The following is a 27,004-nucleotide window of genomic DNA, read 5'->3' as shown; positions in this document are numbered from 1 at the left end:
TTCCTTTTCATTTAATCAGATATATTTTTACAGGTAGTTAGACAGGCATGAGTGGGGCAGGAGAGGGCTCTTCCCCTGTCCACCAGGAATGTCAGGCGATCATCAGTGATGGTTCAACAATTATCACATTGACTCTCTAAAAATGATAATTTGGCAGCTGGCACCAGGGAGAGACAAGCTCCTAATGGCCCACAGCTGTTAACATTAAAGTGTTAATTGAACGCAGGCAGCAGGGAGAAGCAAAAAGGGCTTCCAATAAAATCTCAGGTATTTGGTGAGTGAGCCTGGGCATGCACATTAAGAGACAAAATGGCAGAATATGACCACCTGGGGGTAGTCCACCGGAAAAGGGAAGTCTCAGATGAGCATGTGCACTACTTCCAAAACCCACTGTGTGTGCTCACTTCCCAAGTATGAGGAGACCACTGTGCAGGCAGGCAGCCCACCCTAAGGGAAGAATCGTGGGAAAGGGGTGCAAGATGCGGAAAGTGGAACAGCCTATAAAGACCTAGGATCTAGGTTAAATGTTGCACTTGACCTACGTGGTGCCTGCTTGGGTCTCTTCCAAGTGTACTTTCCATTTTCTCCTGCTCTAAAGCTTTTTAATAAACTTCCACTCCTTATCTGAAACTTGCCTTAGTCTCTTTTTCTGCCTTACGTCCCTCAGTCAAATTATTTCTTCTGAGGAGGCAAGAATTGAGGTTGCTACAGATCTGTACAATTTGTTGCTGGTGACTTGGATACCTTCCATCAGTAACAATATGCACTGATTCCCTTTCACTGTTGATTATCTTGAAGCATACTGGTTCTCTAAAACACAAGTGAAAAATTTTGCTGGCACCAAGGTAAAATGAAGAATAGTCAGTATCTTGGGGTTCTTCTGTTGCTTTTCATTGATCTCTCGCTAATCTAGTTTATACTGATTAAAATAGAGTTAATACATTAATACCCAGTAATCAAAATTTAAGAGAAAATAACCCCATAAATAATGGATATTAAATAAAAAGTTATAAACATGATCAAGGTACCAGTAGTTTGGCTTTTAGGTTATGCTTGCTTTTACTGGTTTCATAGGTAGTTCAACTGACATTTGAGAACGGATGGCAAAAATCCAAAAGCTCTGAAATTACTGAAAATATTTGGAAAGTTAGTATCTTGAAAATTTTTCAGAAAATGCTATTGAAAATGACTGTAAAGCTTTGATTGAAAAATATACTGCTTTCACAATGTAGCCCAACAATACTTTATTTTGAAAGCTGTAATTCACTTTTGACATTATCATTTGAAACCTTGGATGCTTTCAACTGTAATGATTGGCTCTGAGCTACAATGAGAGACTTCCTAAGAACATTACTTCTTCATAACAGCAGTCAAAAGAGTACAAAGTAAAATGCACGGAATCACATAGTTTAAGTCCAAAGCACACAGTGACATAAATCAGAATGGCAATGTATCATTAAAAACATTGTAATCCTTGGGCTATAAATGAATAAAGGAGGAAAAATAATTTAAAATAACTGTGAGACTTCACTGTTTATAATGGTTTAAAGGGTCATGTGCCTTAGCTAAACACTGTGTAACAAAATGAGAGAAAAGAAAAGGACAGTGAAATTCAAATTCTCTGTCTTGAGCCTTTAGATAGCACTTAATAAGTTTTCTAGGCTGTTTTAACTGAATCTAGTGTGTAAGTTTGGAATTTAGGATGAGGCTTCATTTAGCTTTGGGGTTCATGAAAACAGAAATCTAGAGGATGTTAATGTCACCTGTACCTAACTCACAATGCAATCCTCAAACAGTATTAAAGATTACATGGGAATAAAGAGATTTAGATTTCATTTTTCCTATTCTCAACATGATTATTTCAGTATAGGATTTTTACTATGAAAGGCCTCCAGGATTTCCTATGTATTACTATGGGTGATAGGAAATAGGGACTGAATACTTAATAGGAGATAAAATCTCAGTTTCTCCCCATTTCTAGTGATAGCTGGTTGAATTTGGAATATGTAGAATTAACATATGTTACTTTGCCGGAAGGACTTCTGTTGAAGAAGTTTTTAGAGCAATTCTGCAGAACAAAAGGCTCATTACTTTTGCCTAATTAAAATGAGGAAGCAAGCAGACAGTAGAAACTAAAATAGCAGGGTGATGTCATATGACAATCCCTTATTAACCAGTCCCTCACTCCCCTGGACAGTAACTCTCTACTACTGAGGTCAGCTTCTGTGAGTTCCCACTCAGCCAAGCTGTATCTAGAATTGAGTATGTGACTCTAGCATTTACCAGGGTGTGTGTCGGACCATGTCCCTCAGATTTTAGGGAAAAGGGAAAACAAGCAACTGATGAGGTGAAAGAGTTGAATATTCCATATGAAGGTTAAGGAAACCGAAACTGTAAGGGGAAATTTGTGAACTGATAGGAAAACTTAAAATGACATCTTCTTCCCTGAGGTACAGGAGGTTAAGGACTAGGAAGGAGGAGAGTGAAATCAGCTGGAGTAGCAGGAGAAGACAAGGAAAAAGAATGTGCAATGAATAAAAAGTGTCAGGGGAGGAAAGCAGGGTAGAGAAATGGAAGAAAAAAATGGAGGAAAAGAAAACTGAGGGAATGCAATGGTGAACACTGACGAATGCTTAGACTGTCAATCTCTTTTTTAAATACTTCTTATATACATGAACCTTAATTACAAGATTTGCTACTACCACAAAGCAGTAAAGAAGAGTTTGCTAAAATTTAATTCTGAATGATTTAAAAAATTGTTTTTCTGATAACATAAATGATAAATATGCACAATAAATACCTCCACTTCATTATCCAGGAATATGTGTGTTTCTCTTGTTAAAAACAATGCACATTTGCTTCTAGATATACCTGTTTAGTAGAACTACAAAGGAACCTTCAGTTGATTAATGACATTAATCATCAACTGGGGAGAAAATCTGCTTGGATAATTTAAAGTCTTTCCTAATGAATCTTTGCATGTCTTTAATATTGGGAGGTTGCATGTCCTTCATTAAGAAATGTATGTAGACTGCAAAGGATTCAACAGAGGGAGCCCTGCATGAACATTTATTGCAAGAGATTAGTATCCAAATTTGATTGCAACACATTACTTTCATGTTTGACTGCTTCCTGCTTGTCTTCTTTTAGTTTAGGCAATCTAATAATTTAACTGGTATTTATCATGTTTAAAAAATGTCATTTATTGTTTAATTTAAAGAAGTGACTTCCTTCTCTCTGACCCACTTATTCTTCTTAGATGAGGTTTCTTTTACCTGGTATAATCATCTTCAAAAATGTTTCATTATAGCCAGGCATGGTGGCTCATGCCTGTAATCCCAGCACTTTGGGAGGCCAAGGCAGGTGGATTACCTGAGGTAAGGAGTTCGAGACCAGCCTGGCCAACATGGAGAAACCATGTTAATACAAAACATGGAGAAACCAGCTAATACAAAAATTAGCTGGGCATGGTGGTGGGCGCCTGTAATCCCAGCTATTCAAGAAGCTGAGGCAGGAGAATAGCTTGAACCTGGGAGGTAGAGGTTGCAGTGAGCTGAGATCGTGCCATTGCACTCCAGCTTGGGCGACAAGAGCAAACTGCGTCTAAAAAAAAAAGTTTCATTATAGAAAAATCCATAAAGCATCAGTGAAATTTCATATTTGCCTATATTGTACTATAGACCTTAAATTATTTTTTAAAGTAAGTCATCTTAGGCCAGGCACAGTGGCTCACACCTGTAATCCCAGGATTTTGGGAGGCCGAGGCGGTCGGATCACGAGGTTAGGAGATGAGACCATCCTGGCTAACAGAGTGAAACCCCGTCTCTACTAAAAATACAAAAAAAAAAATTAGCCGGGCATGGTGGTGGGCGCCTGTAGTCCCAGATACTCTGGAGGCTGAGGCAGGAGAATGGCATGAACCCGGGAGGTGGAGCTTGCAGTGAGCAGAGATTACGCCACTGCACTCCAGCCTGGGCAACAGTGCGAGACTGTCTCAAATAAAAAAAAAAAAAAAGAAAAAGAAAGAAAGAAAAGAAAAAAGTAAGTTATTTATGGGGATCTGTAAAATTGAGTGTATACTCTTCTTTCTTTACACCCTGGGGTAGGTAGCCCTGGGCACTGGAAACTGTAGTATAAAAATGGAATGTTTTCTGAGAGTGTTTATGTTACTCTGAGGAAAATATTTTAAAACAGAATAATTACATTTGAACAAAATCAAATGTGGGAACAGAGTATAAAGCTAGCTTGCATTTTTATAATACACAAGATAACAAAGAAATTTTGGGGTTAGGGCAGACATTGGTTCTTTTCTGTTTTAAGTGATTCTCATCCAAAAAAAAAAAAAAAAAAAACAAGACATGCATTGCTAAGGTTTGGATTCGGTTTGTTTTACTCTCCAAGCTTCATGTTGAAATTTGATCTTCAATGTTGGAGGTGGGACCTGGTGGGAGATGTTTGGGTCATGAATGCAAATCCCTCATGACTAGCTTGGCACCCTTCTCATAGTAGTGAGTGAGTTGTTTCTCACTCTATTAACTCCCATGAGAGCTGCTTGTTAAAAAGAGTCTGGCACCTGCAAGCCCTCTTGTTTCCTTTCTCACCATGTGATCTGCACATTCTGGCTTCCCTTCACTTTCTGCCATGAATGGAAGCTTCTTGAAGCCCTCATCAAAAGCAGATGTTTATATCATGCTTCCAGTACAGCCAGCAGAACCGAGAGCCAAATAAATCATTTTTCTTTACAAATTACCCAGTCTCAGGTATTCCTTTATAGCAACACAGATGGACTAAGGTAAGCAGTGCTACAGGGTTTAAGAACTATAATTTATAAGTCACTTCTAGGTAATTAAGTTATACTCTGATACCCTGAAAGAATTGTCCTTATAGGGACCAATGTTTCCCAGTTGAAAAAGAGATTTGCAGTTGATTACTCAGATAAGGAGACTTGGAAAACAACAACAACAAAAAATGCGTTTGCTAATATAAATAGTACTGGCAGGCAGGTAATAGATGTCTTGAGATAAAAGCATTATTCACATTGCTTACTCTCAATTCAATTTTACAATATTTGTCTTGTTTATTCTTTTATTGCCAGCTAACTCAGGCAGAAAAAGCAGAAGGCAGGAAACCTGGTTAAGTGGCTTTGACATTTTTAATCCTTATAGTACACACAATTTTCTATTATCTTTTTATTTCTCTGTACACATACAGTATAAATAACAAAGATTTCTATCAGAGTTCCTAAAAGGAAATGATAATGATATTTAAAGCAGACAATGAATTTAGATTTTGCAAAGTCAGTAAGCACTCTGTTGATTTTTTTCCTTTTTCTCCTTCCTTCCTCTTTCTTTTCTTCCTTCCTTCCTCCGTCCCATCTTTCTCTCTCTTTCTTTTCTTCCTTTTTTCCTTTCTTCCTGCCTTCTTCCCTTCTTTCTATTTTTATACCCTCTACTATTATTCTTTAAGGACATTAATAAAGAGCATGGAAAAACAGCCTCTTAAAATTTATCAAATGCTTGCAAATATTAAAAACCAATTTTTTCACACACCATTCACCTTCCTAAATTCTTAGATAAAGATAAAAGTAGTTCTTTTGTTATTTAAATATATTTAAAGCAAGTCAGTCTTCTTAGAAAATTAATATTAATTTCCTTTTTCTAAATATTAGGACTTTCTTAATCCCATCAAAAGGAAATGCATTTTAAACCTTTTTAATTTTAACAGCGTTATTATTTTGCATTGTAAGAAACTCATGTAAGTAGTCTTCAGGCTGACAGGCTGGCACCATTAGAGACTGGTTAAATCAAATATTTCTGTGACCTATAATTTGAAGAGCAGAAGAATTCTAGTTCTGATTTACAAAGCTTTTCTGTATCTTGTCTTCCTGGTAATTTTCAACTCACAAAACCAATGTTGGTTCCTGTCAAGTCTTCTTTTTCTTATACAATCTCTCAGAATTAATATGTATCCTCTGAGGTGGAATCTGCTATTAAAGTGCTTTCTTCTTATTCCAAAGCATTATGTGGATTTTTCTGCTCTTAACCACTGGCATTTAGGGAGATGTTTAGTCATGTGACATAACAATCCTTCCGTATCTCCTCTTTTCCTCTGAAGCTGCAAAGGGACGTGAAATGATATCCAGCTTACATCTGCTGTCCATGCCTCACCACCTCTCAGTTTGCTCGACCACATGCCTTTGTTCTTCCTAATTCATGAGTACTGGAGTTTATAGCATTCTTTCTCACACATTTGTCATTCTAGCTCTTTCATATCGATATTTCCATTTTTCCTTCAAACTTCAAAGTCATTCACTTATGTCTTGGATAATGCCAGTCAGAGTAACATTAAATAAAACTAAATGAGTTTTTCTCTCTGTAAGATATGTTAAAAGTGTTATGCTTGGAAACCAGACCATTTTCTTTTGTTGTGTTTATGGTCCTAATTTTGGATTTTTGCTGAAGTAGATAAATGGCTAGCTTATTAGAAGATATTGCATTGTCCTGTGCATTCTTTTCAGTTACTTTATTTTAATCAGATATGCTGGGGGAACAATGTGATCCAGAGGTCAAATAGCTATGGAGAGTCAAACATGCTGCTTTGGGCTCTGGTATCCGTCTTTATTCAGTGAAATTCTCAAGGTTTATATTTTCCTTCTTCCAAAGTAGCTTTTCTTCTTTTACTGAAATTACTCTAGCAGAAGTTACTGTGCCCTTTATCTACAAAGTGAATGGCTTCTTCCCTGGCCATTAATCTGACCAACATTAACATTTAATATTGTTGCTCACATTGAAACTCTCCCCAACTTTTGTTTTCCATATGTTCTTGTTCCTTCTCTATTATCTTTCGGTTCTCTCCTTTCTTCTAAAACTTAGTATAGGCATTTCTCAACGTTTTGTTTAACCTTTGCTTTTTTCTCTACATTTTTTCCTTGACTATCTTACCTATTTCCTTGACTTTAACTTCAGTCTTTAGTGTTTTCCCAAATTGATATCCATTCTGCCCAATTAAAGTAAAGATAGGAGAGCCATCAGGTATCTCACATGATAGATTATCCCTGAGTTGATTTGATTTTGATTCACCTGTGTTCTTAGGAGACACTATAAAATATAATGTTATATCCATTGGAACTCTTGTTTTCTGGTAACAGAAATGACTCAAATTGGCTTATGAAAAGTGAAATTTAGTGATTATAAAAATTAAAAGTTCAGTAGGATGCTGACTTCAGATAAGATTAAATTCAGTCTTTGAATAATGTCTTCCAGCCTCCATCTCTTGACCTCAATTCATCTCCTGCACTGCTTCCCTCTGAATTGGCTTCAATCCCATGACAGCTTTCTATTTTTTTTTTTGCCATTTCCAGAATCCCATCATCTTTATTGAGGGACATTCCTTTGGAAAGAATACTTCCCAATCATTCTATCAAAAATATTATACTTGAAGAGAAGCCCTGCTGGAATGGTGAGTAAGGATTTTCGAAAATCTGATTCCTCCATATCATTGTAAAACTTGTCAAAATCAACGTTTCAGAACTCTGGAAATTAATGAAAGGCTTACAACAATCCAAGACTTTTTTTTTTTTTTTTTTTTTTTTGTAGCTGAATCTCTAAGAACAGTGAGCTCCTTGGCATTTTAACTTGCTCAGTTCCCATCTCCTTCTCCTTATCTCTTTATTAGGCTTGGAACTGAACAGGCTTGCAAACACAGTAGCTGTAAAAACAATCAGATTAGCAGCCATGAAAAGGGGTAAGATGACTTTGGAATATCTCCAAACTTCATCCCCAAAGAATTGTCACTACTTGACCTATCTAGCAGCATCCTGGAGGAGACCCTCTAAAATACAGTACTGTATTATATTTACCAGGACGTGTCTTTACTTGACCTTACCCAGAGCCACTTGAGGTTAGCAAGAGGTTGAAAAAAAAACAAACCACCACAAAACAAAACAAAAACAAAACTTAAAAAAATGGAAATAGTTTTAAACATTGAAAAACAATTGACTTACCTTCAGTTTCACTGATTCTTATGGGAGTTCAAATCTGTTATTGGGCCTTGCTAGCAAATTTTTTATTTCAGTTATTATACTTTTCAATTCCAGAATTTCTATTTGATTATTTTCTATAATTTTTATATTGTTATTTATACTTTGTTGGTGAGACTTTTTTTATACTTTTCAAATTCTTCAGACACCATATCCTTTAATTTTTGTTATAGTTATAATAGCAGAGTTAAAGTCTTTAATAAGTCCAACATCTGAGCAGTTTCCACTGACCGCTTTTTTATATCCATATATGAGCAATATTTCCTTTTTCTTTGCATGTGTCATATTTTTTGTGGAGAACTGGAGATTTTAAATAATATAATGTGCTAACTACCAAAAAGAGATTTCCTCCACTCAGGGTTTACTGTTGCTGCTATTTGTTACTATTGTTGCTGTTTGTTTAGTGACTTTCCTTGAATGCTTCACTCAGCTCCCTATTCACTGTCATATTGTGTCTGGAATTGGTGGGTTCTTGGTCTCACTGACTTCAAGAATGAAGCCACACACCCTCATGGTGAGTGTTACGGTTCTTAAAGATGGTGTGCCTGGAGTTTGTTCCTTCTGATGTTCGGACGTGTTCAGAGTTTCTTCCTTCTGGTGGGTTCGTGGTCTCGCTGGCTTCAGGAGTGAAACTGCAGACCTTTGCGGTGAGTGTTACAGCTCGTAGAGGCAGTGCGGACCCACAGAGTGAGCAGCAGCAAGATTTATTGCAAAGATCAAAAGAACAAAGCTTCTGAGGTGTGGAAGGGGACCGCAGGCGTTGCTGCTGCTGGCTCAGGCAGCCTGTTTTCATTCCCTTATCTGACCCCACCCACATCCTGCTGATTGGCCCATTTTACAGAGAGGCGATTGGTCCGTTTTACAGAGAGCTGATTGGTCTGTTTTGACAGGGTGCTGATTGGTGCATTTACAATGCCTGAGCTAGACACAGAGTGCTGATTGGTGTATTTACAATCCTCTAGCTAGACCTAAAAGTTCTCTAAGTCCCCACTAGATTAACTAGATACAGAGTACTGATTGGTGTGTTTACAAACCTTGAGCTAGACACAGGGTGCTGATTGGTGTATTTACAATCCCTGAGCTAGACATAGAGCACTGATTGGTGCATTTACAAACCTCTCGCTAGACACAGGGTGCTGATTGGTGCGTTTACAAACCTTGAGCTAGACACAGGGTGTTGACTGGTGTATTTACAATCCTTTAGCTAGACTTAAAAGTTCTCAAAGTCCCCACCAGATAGCTAGGTACAGATGCTGATTGGTGCATCCACGAACCCGGAGCTAGACACAGAGTGCTGATTGGTGCATATATAATCCTCTGGCTAGACATAAAAGTTCTCCAGTCCCCACCTGACTCAGGAGCCCAGCTGGCTTCCCCTAGTGGATCCTGAGCCAGGGCCACGGGCGGAGCTGCTCGCCAGTCCCGCAGCGCTGCACACCTGCACTCCTCAGCCCTTGGGTGGTCATTGGGACCGGGCGCTGTGGAGCAGGGGGTGGCGCCCTTCGGGGAGGCTCGTCCACCACCAGGGAGGTTGGGCATGGCAGGCTGCAGGTCCCGAGCCCTGCCCCACGGGAAGGCGGCTGAGGCCCGGGGAGAATTCGAGCCCGGCGCTGGGGGGCTGGCAGTGTTGGGGGACCCAGTGCCCCCTCTGCAGCTGCTGGCCCAGGTGTTAAGTCCCTCACTGCCCCAGGCGGTGGCACCGGCCAGCTGCTCTGAGTGCCAGCTGGCAGAGCACGCACCCACCCAGAACTTGTGCTGGCCCTGTGAGCACAGAGCACAGCCTGGGTTCCCGCCCCCGCCTCTCCCTCCACACCTCCCTGGAAGCAGATGGAGCGGGCTCCAGCCTCGGCCAGCCCAGAGAGGGGCTCCCATAGTGCAGCGGTGGGCTGAAGGGCTCTTCAAGTGTGGCCAGAGCAGATGTCCAAGAGAAGAGGCGCTGAGAGGGAGCGAGGGCCGCCAGCATGTTGTCACCTTTCAATATGCATTCACAGAAGTCTCTGCTTGTTTAACTTAGTGGTCAGCTAATGATCAGACACAGGTTTTTAAATGCCATGAGTCAGTAAGTATCCTAGCCTTTACTGAAGGCTTCTTATGTGTGTTGGGGCATGCCTTTAACACTTGGGTACTTTAAAACTCTGCATCAGTGTTTACTTCTGGATTATGCAGAATCTCAAGCTAGAGGTGTGAGTATGGCCTTCTCAGATATTTCCTAGGCATGCTCAAGTCCTGTACATGTGTATGCCCTTCTGGAATTTCAGATATATACTGGAGCCGTTCAAATTGTATGGAAATAAAATAGCATTGTCCCAAATCATCAATGGGTCAAAAAAAAAAAAAACCCAATAAAAGTGAGAAAATACTTTGAGGTGAATAAAAATAAATCCAAAACTTATAGAATGTGGATAAAGCTGTGCTTACAGAGGTATTTCAGGCTCTTGTCACCTATATTACAAAACAATAAAGTTTTCAATCCAGTACTATAATAAGAGCAAATGAAGCTCATAACAAGCAGAAAGAGGGAAATAATAAAGATTAGAGTGAAAGTAAATAAAATGGAGAAAAGAAAAATAGTAAAGAGAATCAACAAAACCAAAATCTTATTCTCTGAAATAATAGGAAAGAAAATCACAAATTACCGAAACTGATTCAAGAATAAGTAGAACATCTGAATAGATTTATAACTATTAAAGAGGTAGAATTAGAAATTTAAAAATAATAAACTTCTCACAAAGAAAAGACTAGGTCAAGATTGCTTCAGTGGTGATTTCTACCAGATAGAAAAAAGAATCAACACCTATGCTTCTCAAACTCTTCCAAAGAACAGAAGAGGAGACAACATTTCCCAACTCTTCTGTGAGGCCATTATTATTTAGATATCAAACCAGACAAAGACATCACAGGAGAAAAAAATTCTGAAAAAACTTATCTTAAAAACATTAATGTAGAAAGACTCAGAAATACTAGCAAACCTAATTCTGCATGCATATAAATATATAAATCATGAATAAGTTAGACTTATTCTATAAATGCAATGTTGGTTCAACATACAAAGATCAACCAATACAATGCACTAAATCAATGAAATAAAGGATGAAACCCACACGATCATTTCAATGGAAGTGCAAAAAAAGACCATTTGACAAAATCCAACACTATTTCGTGATGAAGCCACTCAACAAATTGGAAATATTAGCTTGGTGCAAAAGTAATTGCGGTTTTAATGGCAAAACCACAATTACTTTTGCACCAACCTAATAGAAAGGAACTTCCTCATTGGCTTGGTGACTAAGTGGCACTCTTGTGAGACTTAGGTAAAAGGTTTTTTTTTTTTTTTTCGCCCTCTGGGTGTATACAGACAATGGAAAGTTGAGTGAACTTGTGCTGAATTTCAGCTCCTATCCACTGCTCTTTGATTAGTGCCTTGTGCAGGGCACAATCAACCTAACCTTAACTGGTGGCGCTGGCCCCTAATCTAGACTTTTTCCTTTAGGTTCTGGGGCTCCTTACAGATATGATCTACTCTTTGCCCAGTTTTGCTCCCGGGGGTCTCAGGGAGCATATAACTTGGAAACAAGAGGGATACATGAATCTCAGGACAAGGATTTTTTTTTTTTTTTTTTTTTCCTGTAGGTGAACATCGAAAACCCAAGAGAAGATTTTCAAATAATTTTTTCTTAAGCAATGTAATCTGTGGGTTTTAAAATTCAAACCTGTGAGAATCTGGACATTTCATTATTTCCTTAATGGATATACTATTTAAATATTAATTCACGTGGGAGGATTGCTTGACCCCAAAACTTTAATGCTGTAGTGAGGTGACTGTGCCAGTATACTCCAGCCTGATGCAAGAGAGTGAGACTGTGTCTCTAAAAAGAAATAATAAATAAAAAATATTAATTCATGCATCTTTTTTTCTTTGTCAAGCTTACTAAAGGTTTTTCAACTTTGTCTTTTCAAAGAACCAGATTTTGGTTCCACTAATATTCTCTATTGTATTTTGTTCTCCATTTTATTGATATCTGTTATATTTATTGTTTCCTTTTTTTCTGCTTGCCTTGGGTTTATTTTTCTCCTTTTTCCTTAACATGAAAACTTAGGTTATTGATTCAAAACCTTTCTTCTTTCTAATATAATTATTTGATGCTATAAATTTCCCTCTAAGGCTTGCTTTATTGTTATTTCACAAATTTTTATGTGTTGAACTTTATCGTTCAGTTTAAGATATTTTCTATTTTCTCCAAAGTCTTCCTCTTTGATCCATATATTATTTAGTAGTGTGTTGTTTAATTTCCAAGTGTTCAGAGCTTTTATCTTTACATTATAATTTTTTTCTTTACTTTATAATTTCTTATTTTAGAAATTTGAAAGAAAATACATTGAAAAACAGAAAAGAACAAAGTAATGAAATTAGTAGTTATAGTAGTTATTCATTACCTAGAGATAAAAACTATTAATAATTTAGTATGTGTGCCTCCAGTTGTTTTTACTATATCAATAAATATATCATCTACATTTATATTTAACCTTTACCCCTACCTATATACAATCTATATCTACATCTATATATGTGTTTTTCATCAAATTAGAATCAGAGTATAGATGCTGTTTCTTTTTTTTTTTTAACTTTTCAGTTCAGGGGTACATGTGCAGCAAGTGCAGGTTTGTTACATAGGTAAACGTGTGTCATGGGAGTTTTTCGTACAGGTTATTTCATCACCCAAGTATTAAGCCTGGTATCCATTAGTTATTCTTCCTGATCTTCTCCCTCCTTCTACTGTCCAGCCTCTGATGGACCCCAGTGTGTGTTGTTCCTCTCTGTGTCCATGTGTTCTCATCATTTAGCTCCCACTTATAAGTGAGAACATGCAGTATTTGTTTTTTGTTGTTCTTCTTGTTGTTTGTTTGTTTTGACGGAGTCTTGCTTTGTCGCCTGGGCTGGCGTGCAATGGCGCGATCTCGGCTCATTGCAAGCTCTGCGTCCCGGGTTCACGCCATTCTCCTGCCTCAGCCTCCTGAGTAGCTGGGACTACAGGAGTCCGCTACCACGCCCAGCTAATTTTTTGTATTTTTGGTAGAGACAGGGGTTTCACCGTGTTAGCCAGGATGGTCTCGATCTCCTGACCTCGTGATCTGCCCGCCTCGGCCTCCCAAAGTGCTGGGATTACAGGCAAAGTACTGGGATTACAGGTGTGAGCCACCTCGCCCGGTCCAGTATTTGGTTTTCTGTTCCTGTGTTAGTTTGCTAAGGATAATGATCTCCAGCTCCATCCATGTCCCTGCAAAGGACATGATCTCGTTCTTTTTATGGCTGCATGGTATTCTATGTTGTATGTATACCACATTTTCTTTATCTAGTCTATCATTGATGGACATTTAGGTTGATTCCATGTCTTTGCTATTGTAAATAGCTCTGCAGTTAACATACATGTGCATGTGTCTTTGTAATAGAATGATTTATATTCCTTTGAGTATATACCCAGATGTTGAATGGAATGCCTGTCTTTAGGTCTTTGACGAATTGCCACACTGTCTTCCACAACAGTTGAACTAATTTACACTCCCACCAACAGTGTATAAGTGTTCCATTTTCCCCACCACCTTGCCAGCATCTGTTATTTTTTGACTTTTTAATAGTAGCCATTCTGCCTGGTGTGAGATGTTATCTTGTTAGGGTTTTGATTTTGATTTCTCAAATAATCAGTGATGTTGAGCTTTTTTTCAGTGATTGTTGGCTGTATATACAAGCTGTTTCCAACTTTTTTCATTTAGTCATATATTGCAGAAAAACTTATTTTCTATAAAATGATTTTGGGGGCAAGTACCATATGTTTTCCTTATGTATGCTACATATAAGTGCACAAATCATTAGTAAATTTTCACAGAACATACATGTAGATGTCACCTAGATTGAGAAAGAGAGCACCACGTAGCATTCCTCTCCCCTCATCAAGAAAAGGTAATCACTATTTTCAATGTTATCACAATCAGTTACACTTGCCTATTTAAAACTTTATGTAAATGGAGTAAATCAGTGTGTGTTATTTTGTGTCTGGTTTTTTTTGCTCAACATTATGTTTGGATATTTTGTCCATATTATGGATGTTGTTCATTTGATTTCATTGCTGTATAATACTCTGTTGAGTGAATATAACAATATTTAATTCATTTTATTTTGGGGGCTAGCAATTTATTTATTTTCAACTTTTATTTTAGATACGGGGGTAGATGTGCAGGTTTGTTACATGGGAATATTTCATGATGCTGAGGCTTGGGGTATGGATCCCATCAAGCAGGTAGTGAGTACAATACCAGATAGGTAGTTTTTCAACTCATTCCCCACTTTTACCTTCTCCCCTGTAGCAGTCTGCAGTGTCTGTTGTTCCCTTATTTGCATCCATGTGTACTCAGTGTTTAGTTCCCACTTGTAAGTGAGAACATACCATATTTGGTTTTCTGTTCCTTCATTAGTCCACTTAAAATTATGACCTCCACCTGCATCCATGTTTCTCCAAAGAATATGATTTCATTCTTTTTTATGGTTGTGTAGTATTCCATGGTGCATTTGTACCACATTTTCTTTATCCAATCTACAATTGATGGGCACGAGTTGATTCCATGTTCTTTGCTATTATAAATAGTGTGGCAATGAACATATGAGTGCATGTGTCTTTTTGGAAGAATGATTTATTTTTCTTTGGGTATATACCCAGCATTGGGATTGTTAGGCTGAATGGTAGCCCTGTTTAAAGTTCCTTGGAGAAATCTCTGAACTGTTTTCCACAGTGACTGAACTAATTTACATTCTTACCAACAGAGTATAAGTGTTCCCTTTTCTCTGGAGCCTTACCAGCATCTGCTGTTTTTTAACATTTTAATAATAGTCATTTTGTTTACTGTGAGATGGTATTCCATTGTGGTTTTGATGTGTATTTCTTTGGTGTTTAATGATGCTGAGCAGTTTTTTGTATGTTTGTTAGCTGCTTGTATGTCATCTTTTGAAAACTGCCTGTTCAGCTCCTTTGCTCTTTTTTTAAGGGGGTTATTTTTTTTTTCTTGTTGATTTATATAATTTCCCTGTAGATTCCAGATATTAGGCCTTTGTTGGATGCATAGTTTGCAATTCTCTTCTGTTCTATGGGTTGTCTGTTTACTCTGTTGATAGCTTCTTTTGCTGTTCAGAAACTCTTTAGCTTAATTAGGTCTCACTTCACTATCTTCGTTTTTGTTACAATTACTTTTGAGGACTTAGCCAAAAATTATTTGCCAATGCTGATGTTGAAAAGAGTATTTCCTTGGTTGTCTTCTAGGATTTTAACAGTTTGAGGTCTTATGTTTCAATCTTTGATCCATTTCAAGTTACTTTTTGTATATGGTGGAAGGTAGGGATTCAGCTTCAATCTTCTGCATACAGCTATTCAGCTGTGCAGCTTCATTTCTGAGTTTCCAATTTTGTTCCATTGGTCTATGTGCCTGTTTTTGTAGGAGTACCATGTTGTTTTGGTTATCATAGCTTTATAGTGTAGTTTGAAGTCAGGTAGTATGATGCCTCCAGCATTGTTCTTTTTGCTTAGGATTGCTTTGTCTATTCAGGCTCTTTTTTTTCCACATGAATTTTAAGATAATTATTTTCAAATTCTGTGAAAAATAACATTAGTAGTTTGATAGGAATAGCATTTAATCTTTAAATTGCTTTGGGTAGTATGGCCATTTTTACAATAATGATTCTTCCATTGTATGAGCATGGAATGTTTTTCTATTTATTTCTGTCATTTTTGATTTCTTTCAGGAGTGTTTTTTAGTCTTTGTAGAGATATTTCACCTCCTTGATAAGCTGTATTCCTTGGTGTCTCAGTTTCTTTTGTGGCTATTATAAATGTAATTGTGTTCTTATTTTCACTCTAAGCCCAGCCATCATTTGTGTATAGAAATACTACTGAATTTTGCTCATTGATTTTTATATTCTGAAACTTTACTAAAGTCTTTTATCAGTTCTCAGAGCATTTTGTCAGAGTCTTTAGGATTCTTACTGGTGTGGAAGCCTTGTGGAAGGAAGCACGCCTAGGTCTACATCAGCTTGCAAACCTATGAGGCTCATTTCTCTCAGTTTTCTGAGTGTGGGCTCCTCCTCTGTAAGTGCCAGGCATAGATCTCTGCTTAGCACTCCTGAGCCATGGGCTGCAGCCCTGGGATACCAGGACCTGTTTGTGGTTCCCTCTTTGAGGATTCTGGGTGTGCTGCAAGATCTGAAGTGCTCCTGGGCTACGAGAAAGCACTCAGATGGAACAAAGCACCCAGGATGGGCAGCAGGGTTGTGCTGTGAACACAGTTCTGTGCGGCATTCAGGCAGGAGCCTGGGGAGTGCTGGTGGGCAGGTAAGCCTGCAGAACAGACATGCCCTAGGCCCACGGAGAAGCCAGCCTTGCTTTTTCCCTGGCAGTTAGCTGGGGCCAGAAGCTCTCAGGAAGATAGGTAAACTTGGGGAATGTGCACTTATGGCCAGTCTCCCTGGAGCTGTCCTCAACACAAAGATCCCCAGCTACCTGCCTGCTGTAGCTCTGTTTCTGCCAAATCTCTGGGGAGATCCCCCACATCAGCTCAAATATCTGTGGGCAGCGTGGGGTTCCCTGAAGCTAAGAACCCAGAGGCCCGCAGCAGGAGTAGGAAGTCCCTCAGTCCCTTCACTCACCCCTTCCCCAGAAGCCATTCAGAGTGAGAACCAGCCTTGGCATTCAGGGACCTCATATGTTGTTCATAACTTCTTCCTCTTCAGCTTCAGCATCTGCCACATTTGGCATTTTCTCTCCAATGATTTGTTCAAATTATGTTAGTTGAGTTGAAATCCTGGTCTTTCTCCCTGGGAGTGGAACTTCCAGGCTGCACCTAGTTGGTCACCTTCCCATTCCCCCATTATTAATTTCTAATCTAGTTTATTATGTTTGGAGAACATATTTGGTTTGATTTAAATTCTTTTAAACTCATTAAGATTTGTTTTATGACTCAGGGCGTGATTTATCTTGGTAAATATTTCATGTACACTTGAAACAAATGTTTCTTCTGCTGTTGTTGGGTGGAGTGTTATATAAATATCATTTAGATTTGTTTGGTTGGTAGTGTTGTCTAGTTCTTCTATATTCTTGCTGATATTATTAGTTGCTAACAAAAGTGTCCTGAAGTTCCTAACTATCATTGTGCATTTACCCATTTCTCTTTTTAGTTCTGGCACTTTTTCGCTTCATGTGTTTTGAAGCTGTGTTTTCATGTACATCCACCTAAAGGATTTTTATGTCTTCTTGGTGAATTGACTCATTTTGTAATGTCCATCCTTATCCCTGGTAATCCTTTGTTGCAAGGTGTACTTTATCTGACATTAATCTATTCACTCTGGCTTCTTCGAATTTGAGCGTAAATGGTATAGTTTTTTATCTTCCTTGTAATTTTAATTTACCTCTAGTATTATAGTTGAAGTAAATTTCTTGTAGACAGCATTTTGGATCATTAAAAATATTCTATTGATCTTTTATACATTTATATATAGTCAGACCATTTAGATTTAATGTAATTTTATATATTTGAAATTTTGTCTGTAATTTTATCTTGTGCTTGATCACTCCACTTTTATTCTTCTGTTTCTTCTTTACTGCCACCTTTAGGGTTACTTAATCATTTAAAAAATACTCCATTTAAATTTGTCTATTGTATTTTTTACTGTCTATCTATCTATCTATCTATCTATCATCATCATCATCATCACTGATTTTTTATGGGTGTTATAGGGGTTACAATATAGAAATTTAACTTTTTACTAACTAGAATCAATATTCTACCATTTGAAGCGAAATGTAGAAAATACTACTGTAAAGTGCTTTACTCGCTCTCCTCCAAATTGGAGTTGTTTTATGTATTTCATATATATATGAAAACCTCAAAAATAATATCATTTTTGATGGCTATTTACTTTCATATTTTAAAAACTTAATAGGAGAAGAATATTCTATTTATGCATACAAATACCATTTGTTCTTACTTTATTTTTGATACTACAAGTTTTCTTCTGGCATCATTTCCCTTATGCCTGAAAAACTATCTATATTGAGCAGTTCTTTTAGAATAAGCCTGATGACTAAATCTTAGTTTTTCTCTACTTTTCCATTTATTCCTGAAAGATGTTTTTGCTGAATATAAAATTTTGGCTTGAGATTTTTTTCCTTTCAGCACTTTAAAAACATTGTTCCACATTCTTCTAATCGCTACCATTTATGATGTGAATTCTGAAGCCACTCAGACCCTTATTTCCTTATCATTAATATGTCATTTTAAAAGCTGTTTTCAAGACTATTTTTCTTTTGTCTTCAGTTTCCAGCAGTTTAATAAAATATGTATAGGTTAGTGTTTGCTTTTTGGGTTTACTCTGTTGGGATGTACCAAGATTCTCAAATATGTAGCTTTATGTGTTTTGCAAATTTAGGAATTTGTTAGTAATTATTTCCTCAAATATTTTTATCTGGATTGTACTCTATCTTGTATCCTTCTGGAACTTCAGTAAAACACATATTTTACTTTTTGGTTAGATCTTACAGTCTCAGACCCAGTCTCTTTTTTGAGTTTTTTCTTATTGTTGTTCAGCTTGAACACTTTCTACTGATACGTTTTCAAAGTTCACTGACTTTCCTCTGTTAAATTTTTCATTGACTTTGTACTAATCTGTTTTCAAAGTCCACTGACTTTCCTGTTATATTTTTCTGCTACTGAGCCCATTACGTGGATGTTTTATTTAAGTAACTGTAGTTTTCAGTTCTAAAATTTCCCTTGGTATGTTTTCTATACCTTCTATTCATTTGCTGATTTTCTCTGTCTTTCTGTTTGTTTAGAGTGATTGCCTTTGGAGTACAGTCATAATAGCTGATTCGTATATTATTCTAATTTCTGTCTTTTTTCCTGTGTTGGTGTCTGTTGATTGAGTTTTATCAATCCAGTTCAAATTCTACTCCTTCTTTGTATGCCAAGTCATTTTTATTGGACCATGAATATTTTGAATATTGTGTTACTGGATTTCAGGTCTTATTTCAATCTTATATAAAATGTTGCCTTTTTTTTTGCAGGTGATTGACCTGGTTCCATTTAAGGCATAAATTCTATCGAGGCTCTGTGAATTGTGGTTCACCATAAATTCTGTTTTTAAAGACTTTGTAGTGTTTTGCAGGTTTTTTCATGTGTGTCACCCATAGCCAATGTCAGAGCTAGGCTATAGCCTTATATGTTAGTTCAATTATCAAAGTCCTTAGTGCCCTGAATGGCATCAGATCCACAAATGTACAGCTCAGGGGTAAGCCTAGATTATAGAGAACCTTTTGGGATTTATTTCCTCTTGGACGCTCCTTTTCCAACTTTTAGCACAATCTCCTGGTATCTTTTCGTTCCTATGGCTCCCATTTTTGGTTTTCTGACCGGGAAGCTGATGTTTTATTTACCCTGTTCTTTGGTGCACTTACTATAACTGTGCCATGTCTTAAAATGACAGAGAAGGAACAATAACAAAAAAGGAAATTTGCTCCATTTAAATAATGCTGATAATGGGAAAAGGTTTATTTTTAATAAAATTTTAGGCTACTACAGGTTTGCACTACTGTCAATGTCACCACTTCTTACATTCAAGAGAATGAGGGAAAAGAGGAAAAAAATAAACAAAAATACAGAGAACTTTTCCCACCATCTCTGAGCATTAAAGGATCTTTCCCCATTCCTTACACCAAAATTAGAGAGTTTGATTTAGAACTCTCTGTCTGTGCCAGTAGTGTCCACTTCATGTTTCAGATTATGTTGAGCTCAGCCTGATAGATACCAGAAAGGAAAAAATAAGGTAAATTTATTGCCATTTTAAAGGTAGCTCTTATTTTGGTCTTCTTCACCAATGTACTTACTACTATTTACATTTCAGAGTCCTAAAATAGCTGTTCAATGCATTCTGTCCAGATTTTATACCACATGTTGTGAGAGACGGTAGAGTATGTTTACTCTTTCATGACTGAAATAGAAAGTCTCTATCCTATTCAATTAAACATTGAGATAAGAATGAAAACACTTCCAAGAAAAGATGCATTGTGGCCATTTTAAAAATTAAGTCTACCCTATTTAATCAACCAATTTTAGATTATTCTGAATGGGTTTTTAAAACTGTTATTATTATTATTTTTATACAATAATTATACGTATTTATGGGGTACAATGTGATATTTCAATATATGTATACAATATATAATGTTCAAATCAGGATAATTAGCATATCTATGACCTCAGACATTTATTATTTCCTTGTGTTGGGGACATTCAAAATCTTCTCTTCTAGCAATTTGAAAATATACAAAAAATTATTGTTAATTATAGTCACTGTACAGTGCTACAAAACACTAAACTTATTCTTCCTATCTACCTGTGATTTTGTTTTGGTTTACCAAGTTCTTCATATTCCCTTTCCCCCACTACTCTTTCCAGCCTCTGGTAACCACTATTGTACTGTCTGCTTCTTTGAGATCAACTTTCAGCTTCCCTTCCACATATTTGTGAGAATATATGGTATTTATCTTTCTGTGCCTGTGTTATTCCACTTCACATAATATCCTCCAGGATCATCCATGTTGCTGTGTATGGCAGGATTTCATTCTTTTATGGCTGAACAGTATTCGATTGTGTGTGTGTGTGTGTGTGTATATATGTATATATATAATCACAGCAGGTATCATTTCCACATACTGATTTCCTTTCATGTGGATATATGCCCAGAAATTAGACTGTTGGATCATATGGTAGATCTTTTTTTTTATGAAATTCCATACTGTTTTCTATAATGACTGTACAAACTTACTGAATATCTGTTTGGTTTTTTTTTTTTTTTTTGAAGGGGAGTCTTGCTCTGTCCCCAGGCTGGAGTGCAGTGGCGCTATCTTGGCTCATTGTAACTTCTGCCTCCCGGGTTCAAGCAATTCTCCTGCCTCAGCCTCCCGAGTAGCTGGGATTACAGGTGCATGCCACCATGCCTGGCTAATTTTTGTATTTTTAGTAGAGATAGGGTTTCACCTTGTTGGTCAGGCTGGTCTCGAACTCCTGACCTCATGATCCGCCCTCCTCAGCCTCCCAAAGTGCTGGGATTACAGGCGTGAGCCACTGCGCCCCACCCATGTCTCAGTTTTTATGTATTGGAGGGAGAAAAGTCAAATCATTCAGACATTCTTTAAGGAGGAAACTTAAATGTCGGGCTGGGAAACGCAGATTATCCTTAGTCATTTCTCACTTAGCTGTCATTTCTTCTCTTCCATTGGTAGAAAGCTCCAGATGGCCTTGTTTCAGAGTACGGGAATGGACAAAGATAGAATATTACCAGAACCAAAGTACAAATCCTGCTACAAATAGGGTGCTTCTCTGATCCTGACATGAAAAATATATGTTCAAAGCTACAGTCATGGGATTATAACCTATGTCTCAAAAATCATTCAGCCTCGTTGTTCAAGCCCAAGAATTCACGCAAGGATGAAGAGTGTTAGATATTAATGTAGACTCAAAGCTTGTTACCTATTACTACATGACAAGGATTTTATGTTTTTTTTTTCTTACTTCAGTGCTTATAGTGGCTTCCTACATCATGTTGACTAGGTATCAAGCCATTTCCTAGCTCCCTGTAGCAAGTTTATTTCTCTCATCTTTTGCAGTTTTCTACACAGGACCTGACCAGTTTTGCTTTGTGTCGTTTGCTGTGTCATACACTGAATGAGTAATCCTATTATTCAAAGAGATTATTTTACTAAGTTAGTATTTTAAGCATAGCTTATAGTAGAGTGAGCATAATTGAGCAACATCAAACTTTTAAAATGTGTTTCTTATCCATTTACATGAATAGTTTCATTTAATTTATTGGCAAGTCTACAAGTGTCTTTGAGGGTTGACTTTCTGACTTCACAGCACACAGATGCCAGGAGATGTGACTTTTGCTCCTTTTTCTAAAGTTATAACTGAATAATTACTACATGTCTTTTAATTTCTTTCTATTCCCTGGCGAGAGTGCATTAGGAAGAAGAAACCATCACTGCCATATTGTTATACACATTCATTTTTACTACACTTTCTGCATTTTTAGTGAAAGAGATAATCTTCATTTTCTCCGATGCTTCTTTCCCATCTTCAGCTGCAGATCCCATCTCCTCTTAACTCATCAGGAAACTTAGTTAATCATTTCCTTCCTCTCTCCTGTTTATTTAATCCCTCTCTCCCTCTCTATCTCTCCCTTCGCTCTACATTCTCAGATATAGCTCCTGCTTAAAAATATCTTCCTTAGACAAAGTTACCGATCTCCCTTCTGTTGTTGACCTGTCTCTCTCCTTGAAAGGGTTGACAACATTTGCACTTTTCATGTTGTAATTGTCTATACATTTTTAAATTTATTGCCACCTGGTTTCCTCTTCAACCAGGCAATTAAAATAGCTCTTGCCAAAATCACTGATAATAAATAGTCACTCTTCTTTTCCAGTTTTTATATTGATGTCTCTAAAGAATTTTTTCTCAGTTGGTCACTGGTCACTCCTTACTATTATAAACTAATTTATCTGAGCTTATGTGATATCATAGTCTCATATTCTCTTGGCTTTCTTCTCATCTTTCTGACTACTCCTACTGTACATTTGGGATTAGATTTTTTTTCACTTTAAGTAATAATGTTTCTAACTGTATGATTTCAGGGACCATACTGCAATGACTCTTCATATATATATATATATATATATATATATATATATATATATGAAAGAGACAGAGAGAGAGAAGAGAGAGGGAGGAGCGATTAGTCTCCTATTAGACATTTCTCCTTGACTGTTCCATAGGTAATTTGGATGTGTTCCAAACTGAGCTCATGCTCATCTAATATGCTTTTCCTCCTTTATTCACTGTCTCAGTTAACCCATACCCTTACGCTCACACATTGTTCAAACCTGGGATCTCTTTTATCTCTGTGGTTAATGTGCAATAAAATCTTAACAATTCTGTTTTACTTACCTTTTGACTCTTTTCTCTTTTCTTATTCCCAGTATTATTTTCTTCGTTTATGTCTCACAATTTTTCTTCTTTAAATTACAGCATTAGCCTCCTCCTTACTGGTCTTCCTGTCTCCTGTTTTGATCACTTCAGTTTATTTGCCACATTGTAGCTTTAGTGATGTTTCTAAATTGTTAATTGGATCATGTTACTCCCTTGTTTAAAACATTTCACTAACCTCCTGAAACCTTCAGAATAAAATTATGATTCCTTAGAGGTGCAGGCCTTTTCTGATTTCATCAGAAGCCTCCTTTGACTTGCCTTCAGCCTTACCAGCACACTTATCCCCCAAATATGGACTAGGTTCTTAGGTTTTATAATTCTGTAATATCACTCTGCACCATCAGAGTACTCATCACATTATATTGTCATTGTTATTTTTTGTTGCCATTTGAATAGTCTATTTAATCTTTATATCCCTGTGTCAGTGCTTGGAACACTGAGATGAATGTTGAAACGATGAGTGAAGAATGACTGAAAAGTTTTCAAATTTGTATTTAAAAATTAGGTTCTCCCCAGCACTTCGGTAGGCTGAGGAGGGTGAATCACCTGAGGTCAGGAGTTTGAGACTAGCCTGGCCAACATGGTGAAACCCTGTCTTTACTAAAAATAATAATAATAGTAATTAGCCAGGCATGGTGGCAGGCGCCTTAGGAGGCTGAGGCAGGAGAATTGCTGAAACCCAGGAGGGAGAGGTTGCAGTGAGCCAAGATCATGCCACTGCACTCCAAGCCGGGTGACAACTTCGAGACTTGGTCTTAAAAAAATAAAATAAAATAAAAAGTTAGGTTCTCAAGCAAGGAAATAGCAAGAAAGCCATTAAAGAACATTAGATTAACAGATAAAGTAAGGAAATCTGGAAGTGTGTGGAGATGGTGAGATGACTGTTAGCCATGAGGCTTTTGTAACAGATGTGAAGTCATAAAAAAAAAAATACCTGAAATGGTTACTAGGGTGATGTGCAAAATAATAATGATACTTTTTAAACTTAAATAGTTAAATTCCTAGGATGTATTATGTCATAGATCCCAGAAAGATTAAAGAATTACCTTGAAGTATTCTTAAAGCAGTATGTATTCCAAATGCATTATCTATATAATTTACAAATTCATAATACACACACACACGCTTTTAGATTTAAAGGAAACCAATAATAATTTGAGCTGCATAAATCTTACATAATTGTAATTCGTTTAGAACAAACTTCATTCTTTCATATTTAAAATTTTTCCCTTTTGGGTCTCTTAGCTACAAAAGCCTAAAGGGCTTAAAGTTGCCTCTTTGTTTTAACTGTAATGTGAGCCCTTATATGTGCTTGCCAAATGTTGCCATGATTGTGATTTTAAAATAAAACACTTTGCTTATGTGGTTCATATAAATAGAAAGTTTGGAATAATTAGATTTTTATGAGGTCAAATTCAGAAAACTGATATTTATTTTCTTTAAAAATCCTAGAAGTGTATTGTGTTATTTTGTTGCAGATGTTAGCACTTACTAAATTTCAACAATACACTGTTTTTGAGACCTATAAAATACTGTTAATATTCAAAATTATGTGTAAAACTGTGCTAAATCAAAACAAGTATCATTTTTCCAAGTTTTCTTTTAAACCCGTATCTGTATCAACAGAAAACAATAGCTGTTGCCTGTCACCATCTGGTGCCCATTGGTTAACTTATAAGTATTTTTTCGTCTTTATTTTAGTCGTAGATTCTCTTGTATGTGGTTTAACAAAATATATTTAACTGAAGCAAAAAAGCTTCTTATGTATTGATTTATACATTTTGATTTTTCAATTGTTAAAGTGCTTTCTTTTTTTCTTAATCAATATAAAACATTTTAAGATTATTTTAAACATCACATATTCTATTTGCAGAGGATCATTTAGTTCAGTAGGTGATAAAAAACATAAACAGCCTCATATAATACAAAAAGAGCTCCCAAATAGGCAATGAACACAACATTCTTGTTAAATGATTTTGACTAACCAGTCTTTATAGCAACATTGAATTTTGTGGTTTTCATTTTATTTCATAAGTAAGCTCTATATTTCTTTCAAAAACAAATACAAATGTTGGACTTTATTTTACTTATTTCATCATGATGACTTATGTATTAGACCATTTTCACACTGCTATAAAAATGCCGGAGACTGGGTAATTTATTTAAAAAAAAAAAAAGGTTTAATTGACTCACAGTTCCACATGGCTGGGGAGGCCTCAGGAAATCATGGTGGACAGGAAAGCAGACATGTCTTACATGGCAGCAGGTGACAGAAGCCTGGAGGAGGAGCTTCCAAAAATTTATAAAACCATTAGATCTCATGAGAACTCTTTCACTATCATGAAAACAGCATGGGGAAAACTGCCCCCATGATCCAATCACCTCCCTCCCTCAACTACAGTTTGAGATGAGATTTGGGTGGGTACACAGAGCCAAACCATATAAAGTTATTTTAGTTATTTTCTTCTTCTAAAAGAAGTAAAGCTTTTCTGTTTTTTTTTTAATTATTATTATTTTGTTTAGTATAGTATCATTATACTCTAAAATTAGGTAGGAATTATATCACCAAAACTTTTTGTAAACACCCTTTTATTGTAAATAAACAAGATACAGAAAGCTACACAAATGTATGGCTTCATTAACTGTTTTAAAGCAACACATCTTGTTAACTACCACACAGGTCAAGAAAGAGAACTTTGCCACTCACCTCAGAATCTCGTCAGTTATGTCTCAAACATAATCCCCACCTTCTCTCAAAAGCAACCACTATGTTGACTTTTATAGTCTTCACTTCCTTTTTTATTAGTCAAGTGTGCATTCTGGATACTATAGTTTAATCTTGACTAATTAAAAATTATGTCGTTTTATGTCTCTTTCAATCTACAATTTCTCCCTTTGTCCTTTTTTCTTATGAAAATTTATTTGTTGAAGAACCTGGGCAAATGCTGACTGTAATTAAACAAATTCCTTTGGTCTCTATATTCACTGAAACTCAGTAGCTGTATCCAGAGGCGTGATCAGATTTAGAGTAGATTACTTTGTGTTTTCTTTCATTAGGAGGCATTGAATGCTGTTTTTCTCTCTTTTTCTGATGTTAGCTGCTATTGATGCTCAGTGCCTAGGTCTATTAATTCATTGGTAGTTGCAAACAATTATATTCTAGTTCTGTCCTTTATTTTTCAAATCTTAAGGGGATAAAGTGCATACTTCCCCTTATCTCTTTTGTTATTCAGTAGGACAGTTCATTCGGGAAAGTCAGGATAAATGCTTGATTAATTCCCTTTAGTTATCAGCTTTCAAAATAATAAGTTGACTCCTTTTTACTCTCAGAAGATGATTTATTAGTATTTAAGAGAAAATCACTGTGAACTTATAGATTAAAACATTTTTGGCCAGGTGCAGTGGCTCATGCCCGTAATCCCAGCACTTTGGGAGGCTGAGGAGGGCGGATCACGAGGTCAGGAGATCGACCATCTTGGCTAACACGGTGAAACCCCGTCTCTACTAAAAATACAAAAACAAAATTAGCTGGGTGTGGTGGTGGGCGCCTGTAGTCCCAGCTACTCGGGAGGCTGAGGCAGGAGAGTGGCATGAACCCGGGAGGTGGAGCTTGCAGTGAGCCGAGATAGCGCCACTGCATTCCAGCCTGGGCTACAGAGCAAGACTCTGTCTCAAAACAACAACAACAACAACAATAAAACTTTTATTTTAACTAAAATTGTTATTCTTTTTTGAAGCTCACATTGTTGTATCATTGGCCAGTGGGGCCTTCTTCAAGTTGGCACCTTCTTCAAGTTGGCACCTTAATTCTTTTGCAATGAACCTAGTAATCTCTTACTTCTTCTTTATCTAATATGACCATGTTTCAGGTTAATCTGTATGTTTTCT

General features: G+C 36.8%; 1 long non-coding RNA gene across 1 annotated transcript in view; it reads left to right on the top strand.

Moving 5' to 3' along the window:
* The first annotated feature begins 7,365 nt into the window (after nucleotides 1–7,365).
* Nucleotides 7,366–27,004, top strand: part of LOC134809609 (uncharacterized) — a 264,385-nt gene continuing 244,746 nt past the window's right edge. The window contains exon 1 of the long non-coding RNA XR_010155828.1: nucleotides 7,366–7,458. This is a non-coding gene — a long non-coding RNA (uncharacterized LOC134809609). The remainder of the gene's footprint in view (nucleotides 7,459–27,004) is intronic.

This window comes from Pan troglodytes, chromosome 2 (genome assembly GCF_028858775.2).
Source record: "Pan troglodytes isolate AG18354 chromosome 2, NHGRI_mPanTro3-v2.0_pri, whole genome shotgun sequence".
In the NCBI taxonomy this organism is placed as follows: Eukaryota; Metazoa; Chordata; class Mammalia; order Primates; family Hominidae; genus Pan; species Pan troglodytes.
The sequence above is the reverse complement of the archived record's forward strand: the minus strand, read 5'-3'. Positions and strand labels throughout refer to the sequence as shown.